The sequence below is a fragment of the Pinus tabuliformis genome, chromosome J (assembly GCF_031772625.1).
Source record: "Pinus tabuliformis cultivar Carrire ecotype Pingquan chromosome J, CPIR1, whole genome shotgun sequence".
Classification (NCBI taxonomy): domain Eukaryota; kingdom Viridiplantae; phylum Streptophyta; class Pinopsida; order Pinales; family Pinaceae; genus Pinus; species Pinus tabuliformis.
This window is the reverse complement of record NC_142295.1, coordinates 1,512,562,958-1,512,585,503: the sequence shown is the minus strand read 5'-3', so window position 1 is coordinate 1,512,585,503 and position 22,546 is coordinate 1,512,562,958.

Genomic DNA, 22,546 nt, shown 5'->3' with positions numbered 1-22,546 from the left:
GTCGTGGAAAGAATATAACAGACACCCAACATTTCTCCTATTCATTCCAATAATTCGATGGACCAAGTTCTAGCATGGTAGTTCTATTCTGCTTTTCTCTTATGAAGCCAATTCATGGACCAAAAATGTGAGCACTCCAAATTGTTGCAACGCCTGCTCAAAGAAGAAAGCCACCAAGTAATATGATTCTCCCCAATCAATCATCCACAGTGGCTCTCCTATTAGAGCTATCAACAACAACAAAAATAAAAATGTGGGCACTGGCATCACCATCCCTATTATAGCCGAATCTAGCTCCGATCCGACATCTTGACAACATTAATCGCAATATTGTTGAATCCATATTCAGATGACATCAAGAATGTGAGGAATTTTGATTTACATGGAGGGGGAATGAAAGTAGTTCCATTGTACCAAAAATTTAATGCAATAGCAAGGACAAGGTCCCTTCTTATCTTGATATTCCTATTCCCAGCCTCGAGTATTAAATTTTGTTGCTACTTGTGTGAGCGTTGAGATCAAGTTGACTACCAAATGTTATAATTGTTTTAAAAAGAGTACCACCTTGTTAATATTTATGATTTTGATATTAATTTGAGCCACCAATAATTCTTTGCACGCTTCAATGTGTGCACCTAATTCCTTTGAGACCACATTTGATTATACAAATAATTTCCTACAACTAGATTTTTTCCTTGTGTTCAACTCAAAATGCCTTTACGATTTGAATTATGCCCAGGCGGATGACTCGCTATTTTCATGGTAAGGGAAAATTTATAATCTTCCTATTATCTAGATCCAAGGACCCTTGCTCTAGCATAGTTCCTTTGTTTGCTAATTTGTCAGCAATTGGATTCAATTGTCTTAACACATGAAAATTTTTGATTTGCTCAAATTGCTTGACTTGAAGCATAATCCTTTGCAATACAAAAGTGATGCTATATTTTGTGATGGTTTTTCTTTTGAAGGTTGTTGAATAAAAATCAATCAGTCTCCAATCACTATGACTTTTTCTTCTTTTTTTTTATGGCTATTTCTAGATCTATTCCCTGCCATAGAGCTAGGTTTTCAGCTTGATTGTTGGTTGCATAGCAAAACTACCAAGCATATTGAGTCTCTATTTTTTCATCAGGGCAAGGGATAAGCAAATTAATGTTGATAGTGTTTTACTACATCCTTTTCACATTTTTTTCTTATATAAAGTAAGAACTCTTGAGAAAAATAGTGAGGTAGATAAATGTGAAACAAAATCTTATAAAAAATAAATAATATAAAGACTATGACATTTTTTTTATCTTTTTTGTAAATTTAATTCAATTGATATCAAAAAAACATTTTACATCAAGATACGAGAGTACTAGAAAAAATATTTTACACTGCTGGTGTTACATACGAGATTAACTCATTGGTTTTTTGTTTTTACCCATTCTCTTTCATACATTGGTCCAACCTACAGGGCTATCAATCATAACTGAAGGTGGAGTTGTATCCTTGATAGTTTGAAGGATCTCTATAGTTGATGAATCTACTCTGAATATTATTTCCTTCTAATTGTCTGAGTGGTCGGACTCATGGTTGTGCATTTTCCCATTGATTGCCAACAATATCATCATTGAATCCTTATCATTAACCTTTTTCACGAGGGCCCCCTCTGTAGAGGGAAGAGATGAAGCTATTGGGTGATGAACCAAATCCAGAGAAGATGAGATGTGAGACGATAGCTTATGTTGTTGAGCACAATCCTTCTTATGATCTTCATAATTGTTGGAGCCTGAAGCAATGTTTGGGTCCTTCCATCCACGATTGGGTTTCTTTGGATCTTGGGTGTTGAACCCTTCTTTTGAAGAAGGACACAAATTCTAAAGGTGCCCTGGTTGTTGACACGTTCTACACGTGAAATTAGTTTTTTCATAATCTGGAGGTTGATGAAATTATTTTCCCTCACACGTGAGGGTAATTTTGTCTAATAAACCTTTACTAAGATCGACTTCTATGCATATTTGGAAAAAAGTGATGATCCCTTGAACCAATATTTTGCAGTCTAGTTTAATGAATTTACCTATTAAATTTTCGATATCTGCTAGGATCTTTGACCTAATATAGTGAAAAGGTAAGTTTTGGATCCTTACCCAAACTACAGTGGCCGAAGATTTCATATTATTCAGATTAAAATCCAAAAACTATGGCTGAAACGAAAGACCAGTTCAGTCCCAGAACTAGGGTCCCTGTCCAAAACCTTATGTCGATCTTCCATAGTTTTAAAGACCACCACAAAAAAACCTTTTTAACAAAAAGACAACTCAACATTCTAGGACAATTTTTAGTGAACCCAATATTGGAGGAAAAATAATGAGGGACAAAAACCATTAAAATGATAGATAATCACCCTATGTTTGTAACCTGTTACCTGGATCTTCAAGAGAATAACACATTGAAAGCTTTAGTGAGTCCTTAGATTTTCCCACCACAAAATCTTGACCTGAGAGTTCTTTTGGAATTTGATAACTAGAATCAGGGTTATGGGCATCCTTAAAGGATTTGTGCTTCAAATCAGTGGCTTCCTCTTTGCACTTGGCACCACCATTTAGACATCCAATGAGAGATATTGATGCATCTCTCTTGATGCCATAATTTCTGAGACAATTCTCCATTTTCAACTACCTACCTTCTAAGAGGAGCCTCATTACGCCCACATGAATTCCTCTCCACTTCTAAATGTTGGAAGTGAACTTAAGAAAAAAATGCTATTCTTTGACCATAATGCATAGGGACTTGATAAAAATTTGGAATTTTTTAGAAGAAAAATCCCAAAATCCTTCATTAGCGGGATTTAGCCTTCAACAACCTCCACAAGTAGAAGAGTAACCTCATCAAGATAGAAATTTTTGACAAACACTTTGTGGGTACTCTCATTGCCTTGGTGAACATCTCGTTCAGGAATTTTCACAATCATTTCACAAGACTCCATCCTACTCACTCCTTGAATCCATGTAAGCTCAAAAGCCCCTTGAATAACGACTTGACACTGGACATTAACTATTTTTATGGCTCCACTGCAATCCAAGCCAAACGATGTCACTTATAGTTGAATGGATTCTTTGGATAACTTCTTGGTAGCCCTAGCCACTGCACTCGTCTAGTGTTCCTGTATCCTCAAACCCCCACACACAACTTCCTGGGAAGATTGCATATGAGAGACATTTCACCATTGTTGTAACATGCCATAAATGCCAAGGTGAGTATATATAAAAAATTATGGGGTAAAAAGATTTCTTGAAAATCTGTCAACCTCTTCTGCCATGGTTATGCCATATTTGAGAATGTAGTGTCAAGATAGATGAAAATATGTTGGCCAAAGTTGTGGAGGTAGATAACAATTCTGGATGAGGTCATGATAGAGGAGACTCTCACAAGACCTAAAACCCAACTATCTTCATGGACCTTTGGCACCCAACTACATAAAGGCATTTGAAACCCTACATAGATAACCTCAAAACATCCACAACTTTATTCATACACATGGAGACGCTCAAACTCCCCAAGATTTTGATAACCTAACACACCTGGAATGAGATTAAGCTTGATGAAGGTGATTTTGGCATTGTAGAAAAAAATACAAACTCTAGCACTCGTTTTTCCATCCATGATGTCTATCTTCCAACATATTCAAATACCCATTGAGGATTTTTTTCCTATAGCATAGATATTAAAATAATGGTTATGGATAAATTTAGAAATTCATTTTCTTTTGTTAAGTAACTTTATTTGTTTATTATAAATATAATTTTAGGTGAAATTGTGAATATTTATGTTCTCAAATTTCATTAGGAACAAGTTCCTTACACCATTTATAGTTGTGAGATACACTATTTTGTTTATTCCGCAGGCCCCATCAAGCACAAGTACCAAATTTTGAATATAAAAAATTAGTATTGCATTGATCTAAAAAATAATCATGTAACAAGCTAATCATAATAATAACAAAATATGGATAAATAATAAATTAGAGAATATAATAATGATAAAACAATCATATTATTATTACTAAAACTATTTTAATAATTATAATAAAACTAAGTCCGCTTGGGGTAGCTCAAGTGGAAGTGGCTATGGAAATGAAGTCTCACTGAACCAGACATCTTGGGTTCAAACATTGTGCTACCCTCCCCCGTGGTGGGTGAATAATGGACATGTAAACATGAAAATGAGAGTCCTACCAAGTTTACAAAAAAATAATAATAATAAAACTAAAAATTATAACTAAAGATTATTATAACTAATAAAAAAAATTATGAAAACTTTGATGTATGCACTTTCATGTTTATATGTGTTATAAAGTATAATTCTATATTTATCACAAATATATAATAATAATAATAAAATATAATTATGTTTAAATAAAGGATTTACATATTAATATATAAAATTATCTACATTTTATTAAAAAATTATAATATATTATATTATGAATTAAATTATCTACAATTTATTAAGAAATTCAAAATTGAAACCTATTATGTCTATGGGTTTTGGATAGATGGTAATCTGGTTTTTGTTAATACATTCCTTGATGTGAAGTTATCGGTTCAATTCTTCGTCCCCATTGGGATGATATATTGAGCACGATAAAAATGTAATCATGCCAAACTTACAAAAAAACAAATCAAACCTATTATATTAGAAATTTAATGATATATATATATATATCTATCTATATATATATATATATATATAGAGAGAGAGAGAGAGAGAGAGAGAGAGATGGTAATCTGGTTTTTGTTAAGACATTCCTTGATGTGAAGTTATCGGTTCAATTCTTCGTCCCCATTGGGATGATATATTGAGCACGATAAAAATGTAATCATGCCAAACTTACAAAAAAAGAAATCAAACCTATTATATTAGAAATTTAATGATATATATATATATATATATATATATATATATATATATATATATATCTAGAGAGAGAGAGAGAGAGAGAGAACAAATGTTAATTTAAAAATTGTTATCTTATCATAATATTATAAAGTAAATGATCTTGAATATCTAAATAACATTATCTTTGTCAAAATCTTTTCAAAATATCTATTTGTTCAATATATCATCATAATTGCAATTCAAAATCTTGGAGCTTATTTATCTAAATCTTCATGATATTTAGAATGTTTCAATATATACTCACTTTTTTTTTTATAAGCTTGGAAATACCTTTCTTTTGTATTAATCATATATAAGGCAGGTAACAAAATTATGTCCAGTGGCCTCAACTTGCCCAAAGGAAACAAGGTTGGTTGGCCACCGATCAACATCATATGCCGTCAAAAACTTAAATAGTTTGAGCATGTCCATCCAGGCTAAATAAGCTATTGTGTCTAATATATGTCTAAACATACTATTGTCAATGTAAATGCTATCCAACTAGATCATTGTAACAAAACAACAAAAAAATTCATTACTTCCTAACTTCTTAGTATTCAGTCATCTGATATTCTATGAGAGTCGGGTCCTTGGTCCTTAGCACTTGACTTTGGCATTTCGTTCTGTAGCAGGTTTTTGAATTTGTTTTTCCATGCAGCCTAAGTGGACATTCTGGTGGAGCTGTTGCACCTATACTACCTAGATCTGCCTTTGAATATCTTTTAAGATAGGCCCCTCTTGCTGGGTTTGCGGCAGGTCCTCCAAATTCCTAGTTGTTGTCATTGGTTTTGCTAATAAGTTCTTCATGACCAAGTAGTGATGGACTGTCTATTTGAAGAGAGTTTTCATACCTCAGGTGTGTCCTCGGTCTAAAAGCAGGGGTTCCCAATCCTTTGCTGGAAGCGGCTCTGATGTAGCCTTGGTGTTCAATTCCACCTCCCATGATGAAATTAGGGACTTGACCTATGCTAGAGTTCCCCCACTATAGGCATGCATGAGGTTTTGCATATATTCCTCCCTTGTCCCCCCTCCCCCCGTCTTTCATTGGGTCTTGCTGGTCGAGGCCATCAGCATTTTCCTTTTGTTGTCAGTCTGTTTACAGTTGCGACGACACCCTCTTTTCCCCTATCCCACTTCTGCCTTCACCATGTTGCCTTCGATCAGAGTTTCCTTCAACCACAGTGACTCCCAAACTCTTGCCTTATCCTGAAGCGAAAGTGTCAGAGTCAGAGGGAGAAGAAGATTAGACGATCCTATAACAGTAGCGTACGCAGAAAAGTTAAAACCAAACCAAATGTCAACGCTTCCATCCAACCATTCCCTATGGAGCACAGTTACTGATTCGTGTTTCCTGGTTTGAGGAGTGAAACCCAATTTCCCCCCAACCCCAACATCAATTGCCTTCATCCTCTCTATACCCATACTTAGGTGAATTCCCTCCCTTTGGCTCACAATTCTCCCTCCAGTCTAGCTAGCCCTCTAGCTCCCTAGATTAAGCCCTGCCATGACCAACTTGACAGACTCACAGGTGTTGGGACACTGAGGTATTGGGATGCAAGTGGCAGACAAGACCCTAACTAAATTGACAGACCTGCCAGGGCTTGGTGACCACGACTCACCATTCATGCCCCTCTAGATCTTAAAATTACGAGAAAACCTGACCTTGACGGGATTGACAGATAGGTTAGTAAAGGGCATGCCCAGGTTTGATTGCATTCCCTCCCTCCAGCTTTTCATTCTACCCCCGACCCTGCCATGCCTTTGGCTCCAAGAATTTAACTACGTCGTTGCAGAATTAATAGCCGCTCAGGGGTTAGGGTCCCTCGAATCTCCTTTCATGCCCCACTGAGCCAAAGGTTTGCCTAGAATCCAAACAATGGCCAACTGGTTAGACACCCCTGTTTAAGAGGGCCATGACTACCCATTCCTAACCCGTTGGACCAGAAGATTACCCAAAGACTAGGCAATAATAGATTGAACAAACATACAGGTAGTTTGAAGCCCAGACTCCTCATTCTTCCATATCTAGCCCATAAATTTTCTGGGTGGTTGTAGGCTCTTAGGGTTTCGTCAGCCCCGTCCAGGTCGCAGACACCTGTGTTTGACGAATGCAGGGGAAAAATTTACAACTTGAGTGCCAAGAGCAGACCCAAACCCTCCATGCATGCCCCTTTTAGCAAACAAATTGCCATATAACACTGAAATTAAAATGTCAGACATCAACAGCAATAAAATGAACCAAATTCCACCAGAAACATGTGAAACCATCACTAATATTTGTCAAACCACCCTCCTTTCTGGCAACATAGGCTCCATATCTAGGACAAGGAGGGCCAGAAATACGTACGAGTGTCCCCATTACTTGATTTTTGTGTTTCCTTTCTTGATTTTGGGCACACCACAAACCATTATTGAATGTATGTCTTTATAATTTTCTGTTTATTAGCAATATTCTAATCAAATTGTTTTTTCCCTAAAATTTATAGAAATTCTGGTAATATTTTGATAAATTTTGGCAGGGATTTTTGTAAATCGATGTTATAGCTATCAAATTTCAAGATTTTGGGTGCCCTAAAGGTTTATGATGGTGTTGAATCCATTTACACCAACAAAAACATGATTTAAACAGTATAATTGAATTATTTTTTCGAAAAATTCAAGTAATCATATCTAAATTCTCCATGCAATATACTATTTTCAAAAAGACAGGAACATTACCCTCTCTAAAATTCAAAGCTCAATTCATGGTACCAAATGTGAATGGGTAGATTAGAATCATGGTTCAATCTCTTTATTTAAGTTTATGGGTATGAAAGGAGAGACCATTATTTGATTTTTGTGTTTCCTTTCTTGATTTTGGGCACACCACAAACCATTATTGAATGTATGTCTTTATAGTTTTCCGTTTATTAGCGGTAGTCTAATCAATTTGTTTTTTTCAGTCTAATCAACTTGTTTTTTCCCTGAAATTTATAGAAATTCTGGTAATATTTTGATAAATTTTGGCAGGGATTTTTGTAAATCGAAGTTATAGCTGTTAAATTTCAAGATTTTGGGTGCCCCAGAGGTTTATGATGGTGTTGAATCCATTTCCATCATCAACAACATGATTTAAACTCTGTTTCGGCAAGATTTTTTGAATTTTGTTTGCCAAGATTCCAGCCACTTTGCACCGTGTAGACAATTCCTCCACCTCTATAGACTTATTTGTTTAATATGTATAAAAAGAAACAAATTAAATATAAAATTTATAGTGAGTCGAATAATTTTAGGTTTAAATATTATTAATTAGGCCGATAGGCCTTCCTATGCATCAACAATCGTCAACACTTTTACCCTGCTCCGTTCGATCAGGTGAGACACTTTCAACCGTTGATTTAAGCATTGCCGAGTTTACAAGCAGTTGTTACAAATGGATAAAGCTCGAAGATTTTTTAAGCATTGCCGAGTTTACAGGCAGTTGTTACACAAAGCTCGAAGATTTTTTAAGCATTGCCGAGTTTACAAGCAGTTGTTACACATTACAAGGATGATTGATTTCTAAGCATGAGGCTGTCAAAAGCCAACTACAAATGGATAAAGCTCGAAGATTTTTTAAGTTAAGGGAAGCTTTCTATTATTACCCGGTATTTTTTCTGTTTACGGGCTGGGCTGCATGCATGCCCGCTATTATTATTAGAGCATTGTAGTCCTGTTCATTGTTAGTGGATTTGAAGAAGCTGCAACCTGCAGGAGGGGGGTGTCAAGGCTTCAAAACTTCTCAGTATTCGATCAGAGATCGACAACAAATACTGGAGCTGTTAGGTTTTTGCATATTTGATTTTGTATGAGGTTTTGCATATTTCATGTTGTATGCATGAGTTCTATTTGCTAGAGGACATTGATGTGAAAATAGAGGGTGAATGCTTCTTCTACTCCTATTTCCTGCAGGAAAGCTCAAGTCTGTAAAGAAGTAAAGGGACAGAAGTAAAGGGTAAGGCTTTTCGTGGAAATAAGAAGTCTTCGTTTGGATTCCGTTCCATTTCAGGGCATTGTTCACATTATTCAGTGTTATATTAATTTAATTCGTAAAAATTCCTTAAAATGCATTCGCTTTGAGAAGCCCAGAGGTTGTTAGTGTGTTTCATGCTAAAAACAGAAATAAATTAATTTCCATCCCTGCTTATTTCAGTACTTCGAGTTGCGCAAGGGGCATACCTGTCTTCAGCTAGGAATATCTCGCTTTCACCATCTTTCTTCCGGAAAATAGTAATGCTAGTGCTGTTGGGGTTTCACATATATGATTTTATATGCATGAGCTCTATCAGATATAGGACGTAAACGTGGAAGCCAAGGGTGAATAATTTTTTTGCCACTCATATCTCATGTGGAGAAACTCTAAACAAGTAAAGGGTAAGGCTTTTTAGGGCAATACGACTGAGTCTTCTTTTGCATTCCATTTTATTTCATGGCATTGTCCAATTTATTCAGTCTTGCCATAATTTAGTTTGTGAAAACTTCTTGAAACGCCCTACATTTCGGAAACCGAGAGGTTGTTAACATGTTTACTCCATCTGACTCTTCAACATTCTCTAATTTTATGCTGATAAAAGATTTAAATTTATTGTCGTCCCTGGTTATTTCAGTATTTCGAGCTATGAATATCTCGTTTCACTATCTTCCTTCTGGAAAAAGAAAGACGATAATGCTGGTGCTGTTGGGTTCACATGTTTGATGTTAAATGAAAGAGCTCTGTTTGCTACAAGACGATGATGTGAAAGCAGAGGGTGAAGAATTTGCTCCTACTCTTATTTCTTGCAGTGAAGCTCAAGTTTGTAAAGAAGTAAAGGGTAAGGCTTTACACGACAATACAGCCGAGTCTTTGTTTGCATTCCATTCCATTTCATGGAATTGTTTAGATTATTCAGTCTCACCTTATTTAATTCTTAAAATTTGTTGAAATGCTCTTCATGCTACAAAGTCTGAGGACTTTATCCGTTTTTTTAACTTAAGGTAATTTTATGGTAAAAAGAGATGTAAATTCTTATAATTATTACATTCCATGATTTTGGTGGTTCCAGGGCCGTATCGTCATATTGGTTGGTTTAGATCTGTTTATTTTGAGTGTTGTGGTTAATTTATGGGTAATCAATTTCAAAAAAGTGCGAGCTTATAAGAGCATTTTAATAGCCCATATTTAAACTTGGGGTCCTCTTATATTGCCTAATAATTCACTTGAACCAACATCTCTTCTAGAGAAATTCAATAATTCTAATTTAATAATCCTATCGACCTCTCTTTGTACCTTTTGGGACAATTGCTAGTATTATATAAATTGACATATGCGAAATTCTTTTTATTAATTTAACTTTTAAAAATTTAATAATTAAAAAGTTAATAAAGATGTTTAAAGTTCAATATTATGTTCTCAACCTTCAAATCCACTCAAACTCAACAATTGAGTAATTAAAAATTAATTGAAAACGATATTCTTCCCATAAAGTTCTCCATATTATAATATTTTCTAAATTATTACAAAAATACAGTATTAAAAGTGTATAGCTAACCTGATCGAGAAGCAAGAAGAAATTCAAACATTAATAATCGCTTTAAAACGTTTTGATTATGATAAATTCAATATTAATAATTACATTACGTTGTGACAAACTCAATATGTTTAGCACAACAATTTCCAACTTTCACATGGTTTGCACTTTCCATTCCAACTTTCGATTTTAACGGCTGGGAGCAACTCAACCCGCCGACATTAAGGATGTTTACCGTCTCCCAACAACCTTCTCATAAAGCCCTTAACCGGTCACGATTGCAGATTTCGGAATATTTGAATCCGACGGACATGGGCGGGGTGAGGATTGCAGATTTCGGAATATTTGAATCCGAGGGACATGGGCGCGGTCAATTGATCGCGTCCATGTCTGTCGAATATTGATCGCATCTATGTTTGTAGGATTCCCAAATATTTCGAAAATCTGCAATCGAGAATTTGCAACTTGCAAGTCAAGCAAGAATCGTTCGAAAATCTCCCTCTTTGCTGATTCGAACCGCTATCCACCGATCCGACGAGACCAGTGTGAATGCGAGGTTGCTGTTGATAGTCAGTAAGTAGTTATGATAAAAGTGGAGAGGAATGCGAGGTTGTTGTTGATAGTCAGTAAGTAGTTATGATAAAAGTGGCCTCTCCGCGGTTGCTGTTGATAGTCAGTAAGTAGTTATGATAAAAGTGGCCTCTCCGAGGTTGCTGTTGATAGTCAGTAAGTAGTTATGATAAAAGTGGCCTCTCCGAGGTTGCTGTTGATAGTCAGTAAGTAGCTATGATAAAAGTGGCCTCTCCACTTTTATCATAACTACTTACTGACTATCAACAGCAACCTCGCATTCCTCTCCACTTTTATCTTAACTACTTACTGACTATGGCCTCTTCACTTTCATCATAACTACTTACTGACCATCAACAGCAACCTCGCATTCCTCTCCACTTTTATCATAACTACTTACTGACTATCAACAGCAACCTCGCATTCACACTGGTCTTGACTTGCAAGTTGCTAGTTCTCCCTGCTCCCTCCGTAGCCACATGATGGCCTTAGAAAAGCATGACCTGTCGTTATAATTATCGTGGGAAGAAGAATTGGACAAAATGTTGTCTGCAACCGGCACAGAAGCGGCATTTACTATGGTATAAAATATTTTTAAGTCCAATAAATTAGAGAATTTCAGATGTCAACGTCTCCTTCTCGTGGCTGTTCGGAGTCTCTTAGGATAGGGTAGGGTGAGGTGTTACAATTGTATAGATTTAATACCCAGCAGCTGTTTTTCCCCGCCTCTGCGGCATGGTGTGGACGGGTCTGTCCAAATCATTGTTTTTGATCGCACATTATTTCAACTTAACTAAATTTTACATTTTGAAGTATTTATTTTACAAGTTAAATAATTAACTTCTACTTCACTTTATTTATAAAATTTAAAAATATTTCAAAATCAATAATCAATATAAATCTAGCAATGTGTCTATTTACTGACACTGCGGGTTTTGGTGTAACGGCAATAGTGACTCCAACAAGTGGTATCAGAGCCAAAAGTCTTGAGTTTGAAACACACCTGGCTCGCGTTGAGGGGGCAGATTGTTGCACTCCCCATTAATGGAGGTGTTGATCCAACGCTCTGGTGTGTTTCGTGGCATGAAAAATCAAACGATGTAACAAACACCTGCGAGTTTTGGTGTAACTGTAATCATGACAAACTATTTCGATATCACTGATAACAAATATCGTGACAAACTGTTTCAATATCACTGATAACAAATCAAATCCCTAAAATGACAAGACATTAAAAGAATAAAAAAAATAAAACGGTCTTGATGTGACATAATGTGTTTGTTTACTAACACCTACGAATTTGGTGTAATGGTAATCGTGACAACTGTTTCGGTATCACTGATAATAAATCAAGTTCCTAAAATAGCGAGACATCAAAAGAATAAAAAAATGAAACTTTCTTGATGTGACTGGTCACAAATCAAATGACTAGTAAACCAACACAACGGCGTGACTCCAACACCAAACAAACTGTTTCGATATCACTGATAACAAATCAAATTCCTAAAATGGTGAGAAACTTTCTTACATGTACTTTCAGAGAGGTTCATACAAATAGCGGCATGCTTAGCTATCATTTAAGAGAGATCCAGACCAATAGCTTTTTGCTTTACAAGTAACAAATATGCTTGAAAATAATGCTTTTTATATTATTTATTGCGGTCAATAATTATTTAACAAATTTATTGATTGCTTTGCATAAATTTTAACTTAAGTTATTATGATATATTGTTTTTAAAAATGATTATAGGTTAAATAGAGCATGGTTTATAAAAGGTTATAGTTAATGTTATTTAAAAGTATATAATTGTACTTTTGTAATTTTACTGATTTTGAAGTTGCAATTATTATTTAGTTGAGAAGTGTTTTTCATTTTTGGTTATTTATAAAAAAATGTTTTTTTTTTTTTTTAACTTTATCAATATGTGAGGTATTTGGTAAAAGTAAAAATTAATTTCTTTATTAGTGGGTTATTTGATGAGACTCGATTTTTCCTAAACAATAGTATGAGTCAATTTTATTTTTCCTAAATAATAGTATGAGTCAACTAATATTTGTGATTTATAGTCAGTAACTACTAATTATATTGATAGGGGTGTTTATTTAGTCAATAGGTGTATTTAAGTTGGAATATGACTTTTATAATTTTAAGTTATTTAACTATAATTAGTAAGTGGATGGTAGAGATTTAACCTTTGTGAAATATCCATGAAATATTTTTAATAGTAGTATGTAGTGAACATAGAGGGCTGAGATTTATATCAAAAGTGTGTATGCCATTTTTAACTTTAATTTAATTATAAAAAATATCTTATACATAAGTGTCATTGAACTCTTCCCGCTTTGTTGTTTTATTATATTTTTCTTGTTGAGTTTTCTTTCAAATGTATGTGTTTTATTTTTATAAGCTATGTTTGCATTGGGATAGAAGATATTTACATTAGTTTAGCAAACTTACCACCTTTGGCCACCCAACTTGGAAACCAAACCAGAGGCACTAAAGTAGAGAGTTAAGAACTTGAAAAATTAGAAGAGAGTTCTTGAAAAACATAGACCAAATCCATTTGTTGCTCAAATCGGGGGAGACTAGCAACATGAGACAAAATTAACAATCTTGTTGAGCTACAGAGTCCATGATAACAAGAAAGTTAAATTGAGCATGGAATTAAAGGAAAACATAGCTATAGGCCAACTCCATTTATTTCATTGCTTGCCACCCACATCAAGGTACTAATATCTTGAGTTGTCTTTCCTAGCATTCATGTTTTAGTGGGGAAGGGTGGAAGGAAGATCAGGGATAATCGTTGAACATAGAGAGTGTAGCACCACCTTTGTTGGATAATGGATTTGTGAATTGATTAGATGATCTGCATATATGTGAGGGATGACAACAGAGTTTTGAGGAAGGAGTTGTTTGATGAGATTCAGGAAGCATTAAAGTCTCCATATTTTGGTGATTTTGAGATAGGAGGATCCATAGAGGATCTTAGTAACCAGAGAAGTAACAAGATAAGAGTCACCTTCGAGGACAAGGTAAGAGAAATTGAAGGTGGAGGTAATCGTCGACCCCAATTCAAGAGCTTTGAGTTATGCTCCATTATTATCATTATGGCCAATTTAACCAAAATATAGATGAATATTTCTACTGTTTTTTAGAAAAATATTCCCCAATAACATGTAAGACCAATGTTTCTCTTGGAGGTTCCATCCATGTTTAATTTGATAAATTTAAGAGGGAAAGACTAGTGTGAGGTGGGGGAGGGAGTAAATGAGGTAGGGGGAGATGGGAGTTTGGCAAGGGAAGAGAGAAGACTGAGAGAAGTAATAATAAGTGCCTCAGAGTCTTAGAATTTCCAGTTTGAGGCTAACCAATTGGAGATAAGCATGGTTTCTTTGAGATTACAAAGAAAGGTACTCTAAAGAGAGAGGATGGAGTCCCGAGAGTTTGTATAGTCAATTTAATGTCTTAAATTTCTCTACATAAATTATCAATCCGGGTATCGTAAGCTGATGAAGTGTGGTGCACTATATGTGCTTAGTTAACCTTTCTCTTACTTCGTTGTTTTATAGTTTATGTTGTTTTTGGGGTTTTGTTCTAACATGCAATAATCAAATAATGAGAAAATGACCATGAGACCAAGTATCCTTACTGCAGCAAAAGGACAAGATGATTCTATCACGTCATTAGTTCATTAGAAGGCTATGTGCATCACTAATCTACAATCAACTTGAAAGCATGCAGTAATTCAAACTGTACATTAAACTTGCAAAGAAAGAGCCTGAAAGAAATAACTTGAAATGAAACTGAAAGCAAAGCATAAAAACCACTTTCTAATGGCACTAGTCACTACTCATGCTGCTGCAAAAAAAAAAGAAAAACTACTTTAAAGACCAGTTATAATGTTCAACTCTTCTTAACTCTCTGCTTCCAACATATGGGATTATGTGAAACATGATTAAGAAGTAGTTAGAAATAAGTCTAAAAAGTAATCAAAATAAGAAAAATCCACTTTAAAGACCAGTTATAATGTTTAGCTCTTCCTAACTCTCTGCTTCCAACATATGAGATTATGTGAAACACGATTAAGAAGTAGTTAGAGATTAGTCTAAAAAGTACTCAAAGCAAGCTGTAATTTATTAATATTCTGATCTCTTAAAGATGAACAACTTATGATAAAGAGACCATCAATATGTTAGCATACAACTTGAGAAACTAAACTAGAAATCAAGCTAGAAAAATAAAATAAAGACAGCAACTTATGAATATGACAACTGAAAATACCATTAGAGATCAAGCAAATACAACAAAGACACACAATCCCGGGAGAAAATAACTTGCATAAATTAAAATTACATGAATGAAAATCTAATCTACCTTGCATTCTACAAAGCAATATTTACAAAATGAAATCTAATCTACTTACATCCTAATATGCTCCATGACATCTACTTCACATCTCCTTCCATGTTGAGAACATCAAAGCTTTATTCAATTTCTTCAAAAGTGCAAAGTACAACAAAGCTCTCCAAAGCTTTCAAAAGCCATAGGACTAACAAACTAAAAGGACTAAGAAAAGACTAAAGGAAAGACTAGGAAATGAAGGAGAGAGATCTCCTATTTATACAAAAAGATGAGAGCCATCTCATTAATGATAGTCCATGAATCTCTCCCTCTACCTCTAGAGTCCTAATCAAAATAGGAACTGATAAGACACATGTCTTTTTAGAGTTACAATACAATTAGGAGATGTGACACATATCCTCATGATCCCATGATTCTTTCCAACCAAATTCGAATTTGGCCTTAGAGTGCCACATAAGGGTCTTCTAGAAGCCTCCTTTCAACCTACACATGTCAACAATATCAACCCATTTGTTAGGTATAAGCATATGCACATTATTTTCTAATGTTTAACCACAAATTCACTTAAAGGGCTTAGAAATAATAAAGATTGGAAAAACATAAAGGTGGCCCAATGATAATGAAAGTGGGATGAATGTGGTGACATAGTAGTGAAATGGAGGTGAAATGGAGGTGATATAATGGACATAATAGTGAAAGTGTAATGCAAATGAATGACATTTTCAAGACTCAACATACCCCCCAGCTAAAGCTATTGCATGTCCTCATGCAATATATATTACATTAACTCTTTTGATCCTTGAGCTTTGGCTTAACTTTGCATGATATCATTTGATAACTTCATATTTCTGCAAAGTGTTTCACTTGAATTGCAACATGGTTGGTTCTTGTGTTACAACCAATTTTATTTATTTTTGCCTTCTATTTTGATCTTTGAACTTTGCATAATGATATTTTGATTATTGTTGCAAAGTATATCTTTATTGGATTGCATGATGGTTGGTTCTTGTGTGACAACCATGATTTTGTTTGTATCCAATTTATCCTTTAAGCACTTTTTGTCAAAAGCCATTGTATGCTCATAATAGCAATGTAATAATTAATATATGTTGGAAGTATGTGAGCTCCTGAATATGATATGGACATGGAAAGATATGAATATGAATGTATTTCCCCCCCCCAACTGATGGTATTGGCAATTTTATGAAATGAGGAAGAGAAATGTTTTCCCAACAATTATCATTCTAGCTTTTTATGGAATTCTATGGCTAAAAGTTAGAAAATGCCGTACATTCACTTACCCTTTGGAATGGATGAGTTGTATGTGTGGTGGCTGAAAACTTCTGATCATATTCTTCTTCAAGTGGCTAAACAAGAGGGGTCATGGATAGAGAGATAAGATGGCTTTTTATTTCTTCTACTAAAACTTGCTGAATCTGCTCCAAAATGCTAAAAATAATAGTCTTCATGTCTTCAAAACTCATTGGCATAATTCCTACTATGTGAAAAGATGTTCTGATGTCGAACATAGTAGGAAATTGTTGGCTTAGTGGCCATTAATGAATGCCACTAGTCAACACGAGAACTCTCACCATTGATGACAATGAGAGTCAAGATGCCCAAACACATCTTGCTAGGTACGAATGAATTTGCTGATGTCGAGTTACCTAGAAGATCTAACGAACAAGGGACATTAATGTATTCCCATTGTTTGTCAGCATGAGGAATTGCCATTAAGGCATGCAAGCCTCAAGGTGTTTTTACAAAGAACTTAGACTCAAACGACTATGGACTCAATAATTTGCATTGAAGCAGGGCTTATTTGCAGAATGAAAATGACAAGGAATGGAAGGTGAAAATGGAAGATGGCAATGGAGAGTAGAAATGACAATGGGCAATAAGCATATGAATGAGCCTCTTGCTTTTATTTGTGGGTTATGAATGGACAAAAAGAGATGGAAAATGTATGTGAATGTAAATGGAAAATATGGAGGAAAATGAGGTGAATGGTTTATTATGAAGTATGGATGTGATGGATGGATGTGATGGAGACAATAGTATCTGAAAGTTTTTCAAGTGTTTGGATCTGATTTTGCATCAACATATTTTCTCTTTGTTGCTGATCATCCTCTTATGAAACAAATTGGTCTCTTAGAGAGACACCATTCTCTTGTAGTCATTTGTCCTTCCTCCTGGAACCTGCAAAAAAACTAATACTTCTTCTGCAATGGAATGTAAGATTATCAAAGGAGAGAGGTGATCAATCTCTCTAATTATGATATTTACACACAAAACTAAGAATTTGTATTAATGAAACAAGTTCTCAAAGGAAAAATCAAAAGAATTTATACCTGCTTTGGAATTAGTGCCTCAAGTTGATGTTGCTTCTTTTCAGAAATTTATTTCATTATTTGACATTTCAAACTCTAATGACATATTTCTCATTGTATAGATCTTGTTGAGACCTTTCCAATGGTACTTAAATCATCAAAATCTGATTTTGTATGAGAAAGATAGGCTGATTTGAACAATGAGGTTTTTCTGGCTGCGGAATCAGAGAACAGCTGCGGAATTGGACTTTAGCTGCGGAATGTGCACGGTTCTGTAGCTAAAAATCTTGAATACAAAGTTAGCCATTCATATTTCATCATCAGTCCAAAATTAATCAATACCTTCAGAAAAGTGAGCAAATAACTTGTTCATTTCATTGATTCAAAATTATTATTTTTTTCTTGACATGTAGCGACTTTGTGTGGCGACTTTGTGATAACACACAATTTGACTTCCCTTTGACCGGGGTCTTTTTCATCAAATTTGATCGAATGAATAGGACACCATCCATGTACTGACATTTCCTTAGCTACCCATGTGACTTGTTTTGCTTGATGACACCTGCAACCTAGAGTTTAACAAAACAGCTGCGGAATCTGAGATTGGCTGCGAAAACACTGTATTGGCTGCGGAAAGTGCAGAGTGTAGAAAGTACTGTGAAATGGAGTGGTTGTGTGCGTGGAAGAGAAGAAATAAAAAATGTGGAGGAGTGAATGAAATGCATGGAACACTTCAGAATCTTCTTCTTCACTGGGAGGTTGATTTAGGTCCAGAAACGGTCTTCTTCGAGTCCCCATCTGTGTATAAATATTTGCGAAACTTTAAATTTGGCAAGAAAGAATTGTGAATGCTTTTTGATGAACCTCACCCTCAAGAGTGTCATCCAAGTCCTAGCAATTCTACCAAAGCCATAACATGGAGAAATGTTTATGATATTGAAACACTTGCCATAACAGTTGCTGGTAGAAAAGCGAGTTCCTTTAATCACTCCAGGACGGTCACTTGTGATTAGTACTGTGCTGTGCTCTGAAGTGCTTCCCCCGCCTATGACTGGAGTCACGCGCTCGAATCTCGCAGAAACGATGAAGAACAAGAAGAAAAACGTGCACTTCGCAGCAACGAAATATAAGGGAAGAATGTGAAGATGAATTGTAGTTTGCAGCGGGAGTTATGTGGCTGTGAAGAGTCGTATGTAATTGGCTTACGTAACAGAGCCGTCTTCACTTGGATCACTGCTGGTTTTAATGAATTGCAACGGGTGGCATATGGGCAGAGGACGTGGTAGAGGTGGCAAAGAGTCCAGCACATAATCAAATTGGCGTTATCCTTCTTCAGGCACGCGGAATACATCAAACTGTCAGTTAATAACTCAATTTTTTTCACGCGGCGGCAAAAAAAGAGGATCCAAAGAACCGAAGAGTTCTCCCAGACCACCACGAATTTCCCCAAACGGTTTCTGGGTTATCTAATTAACCCACCTGGCAAAAAAACCCATGTTTTAGTTTTTTGAAATTCGTCTCCATTTGGGCAAATCGAACGTTTGAAGTTTGACGTTTTTTCCTGTGTTTACGTTTTTCTGAGTTAACAGTTCTGCATTCGGCCTTTTATGAATTTGCATTCGTTTTTCTTGTGGTTTTATTTGTTGTTTTGCAGGTATGTTACACAAGTTCAATTCAATGCAGTGAACCATTTAGAACCTTCCGGCTCTGCTCTTAATAGCTTGCCCATTTCGGTTATCAGCTCACTCTGCAGCTCTCACAGTGGTGTTTGCACGCTGGAGGAGAAAACTATGCGGAAAAACAGTGCTCAACAGTGGGTATTACGGCTATAACAGAGTGGCTGTGATGAAATTGCAGGACTGGTGATCAGGGTTTTAAGTGGATAGGTGAGGAAAATGGAACAGAGAGGTTTACGATGAAACAGAGTGGTGAATGAAACCGAGAGTGAAAAAAAACGGTGGAGTGAGGGAGTAATCATCAATACGAAATTGTTTCCTTCAAGTCTGTCTTTAAAAGAACCAAAGGCACATATCATTTCTTTGCTTTATTATGCACAATATTCTAGTAGAGGTTTTACCGAAGGAATAACACTTTTATTTTGAAAAGAGTGGTTCATTGTTAAACGCTTACTTCTCTAGATTTCTCCTTCTGAACATCAGGAAGAAAACCTTGATGACATTGATGGATGGTATGCAGGGGCAAATGGATACACAGAGGGACTTATATGAGCCTATACTGAGGTAAGCACAAGCTGGTCAGGGTCCTAGTACATTTTTCTTTTTGAAAACAGAGTTTGTTTCAGGCCAAAGCTTGAACAAGGAGGCAGATTTTTATTGAAGCCACAGTGAAAACTAGAAATGGAGATAGCCATGGATTGCTTTTCTCTTTTTTTTCTTCTCTGAAATTGTAAAATTTTATAAAAAGGATTAATGATTTTCAATTTCAGGCAGCAAATACTTCAAGAAAAACATGTTAAAAACAAGACTTTGACTGAGGTCCTAGGCTGGTTTTTCATCGATCTGAGCTGGGTGACTAGGATAGGATCCATGTCGGGACAATTCTGGAGATGCCCATGTGGTCGGTTTTTTCATTAGATGCCTGTAACCTGCTAAACCTTGAAACAGCTGCGGAATTGTCAGCTAGCTGCAGAATTGTCAGCTAGCTGCGGAATCAGGGCAGTTTCCGCAGCTAAGTTGCAAAACCTTATTTGAACAAGATACAGTGTTTTGAAGACCACTACAAAGCATAACCAGACAATTTTGGACAATTTGAACCTATCAAAGCAGTTGAGTTTCATTTTTTCATTTTTTTTTTTTATTGAATCAATTGAAATGTTGAAGTTTATTTTGTCTCCTATATTTTTTTTTTTAACAATTCTTTTTTTGATCCTCCAGATCACACAAAGTGCAGGAGGAGAGCATACTCAAGAATTATTATATTTTTTTTTTTTACTTAACAATCCTTTTTCTGATCCTCTAGATCACACAAAGTGCAAGAGGAGAGCATACTCAAGAATTGTTAATTTTGTTTTTCAGATGTAAGAAATAAGGTCTCCTAATTACACTTCCCCGGCAACGGCGCCAAAATGTCTAGTCAATTTAATGTCTTAAATTGCTCTACATAAATTATCAATCCGGGTATCGTAAGCTGATGAAGTGTGGTGCACTTTATGTGCTTAGTTAACCTTTCTCTTACTTCGTTGTTTTATAGTTTATGTTGTTTTTGGGGTTTTGTTCTAACATGCAATAATCAAATAATGAGAAAATGACCATGAGACCAAGTATCCTTGCTGCAGCAAAAGGACAAGATGATTCTATCACGTCATTAGTTCATTAGAAGGCTATGTGCATCACTAATCTACAATCAACTTGAAAGCATGCAGTAATTCAAACTGTACATTAAACTTGCAAAGAAAGAGCTTGAAAGAAATAACTTGAAATGAAACTGAAAGCAAAGCATAAAAACCACTTTCTAATGGCACTAGTCACTACTCATGCTGCTGCAAAAAAATAAGAAAAACTACTTTAAAGACCAGTTATAATGTTCAACTCTTCTTAACTCTCTGCTTCCAACATATGGGATTATGTGAAACACGATTAAGAAGTAGTTAGAAATAAGTCTAAAAAGTAATCAAAATAAGAAAAATCCACTTTAAAGACCAGTTATAATGTTCAGCTCTTCCTAACACTCTGCTTCCAACATATGAGATTAGGTGAAACACGATTAAGAAGTAGTTAGAGATTAGTCTAAAAAGTACTCAAAGCAAGCTGTAATTTATTAATATTCTGATCTCTTAAAGATGAACAACTTATGATAAAGAGACCATCAATATGTTAGCATACAACTTGAGAAACTAAACTAGAAATCAAGCTAGAAAAATAAAATAAAGGCAACAACTTATGAATATGACAACTGAAAATACCATTAGAGATAAAGCAAATACAACAAAGACACACAATCCCGGGAGAAAATAACTCGCATAAATTAAAATTGCATGAATGAAAATCTAATCTACCTTACATTCTACAAAGCAATATTTACAAAATGAAATCTAATCTACTTACATCCTAATATGCTCCATGACATCTACTTCACATCTCCTTCCATGTTGAGAACATCAAAGCTTTATTCAATTTCTTCAAAAGTGCAAAGTACAACAAAGCTCTCCAAAGCTTTCAAAAGCCATGGGACTAACAAACTAAAAGGACTAAGAAAAGACTAAAGGAAAGACTAGCAAATGAAGGAGAGAGATCTCCTATTTATACAAAAAGATGAGAGCCATCTCATTAATGATAGTCCATGAATCTCTCCCTCTACCTCTAGAGTCCTAATCAAAATATGAACTGATAAGACACATGTCTTTTTAGAGTTACAATACAATTAGGAGATGTGACACATATCCTCATGATCCCATGATTCTTTCCAACCAAATTCGAATTTGGCCTTAGAGTGCCACATAAGGGTCTTCTAGAATCCTCCTTTCAACCTACACATGTCAACAATCTCAACCCATTTGTTAGGTATAAGCATATGCACATTATTTTCTAATGTTTAACCACAAATTCACTTAAAGGGCTTAGAAATAATAAAGATTGGAAAAACATAAAGGTGGCCCAATGATAATGACAGTGGGATGAATGTGGTGACATAGTAGTGAAATGGAGGTGAAATGGAGGTGATATAATGGACATAATAGTGAAAGTGTAATGCAAATGAATGACATTTTCAAGACTCAACAGAGTTACAAAAGATATGTCCATTATGTTATTTCCAAAGAATCCATAGGACAAATCCAGGTGCAAGAATCTAATCTCTATTGAAAATGGGATTGTAGAATG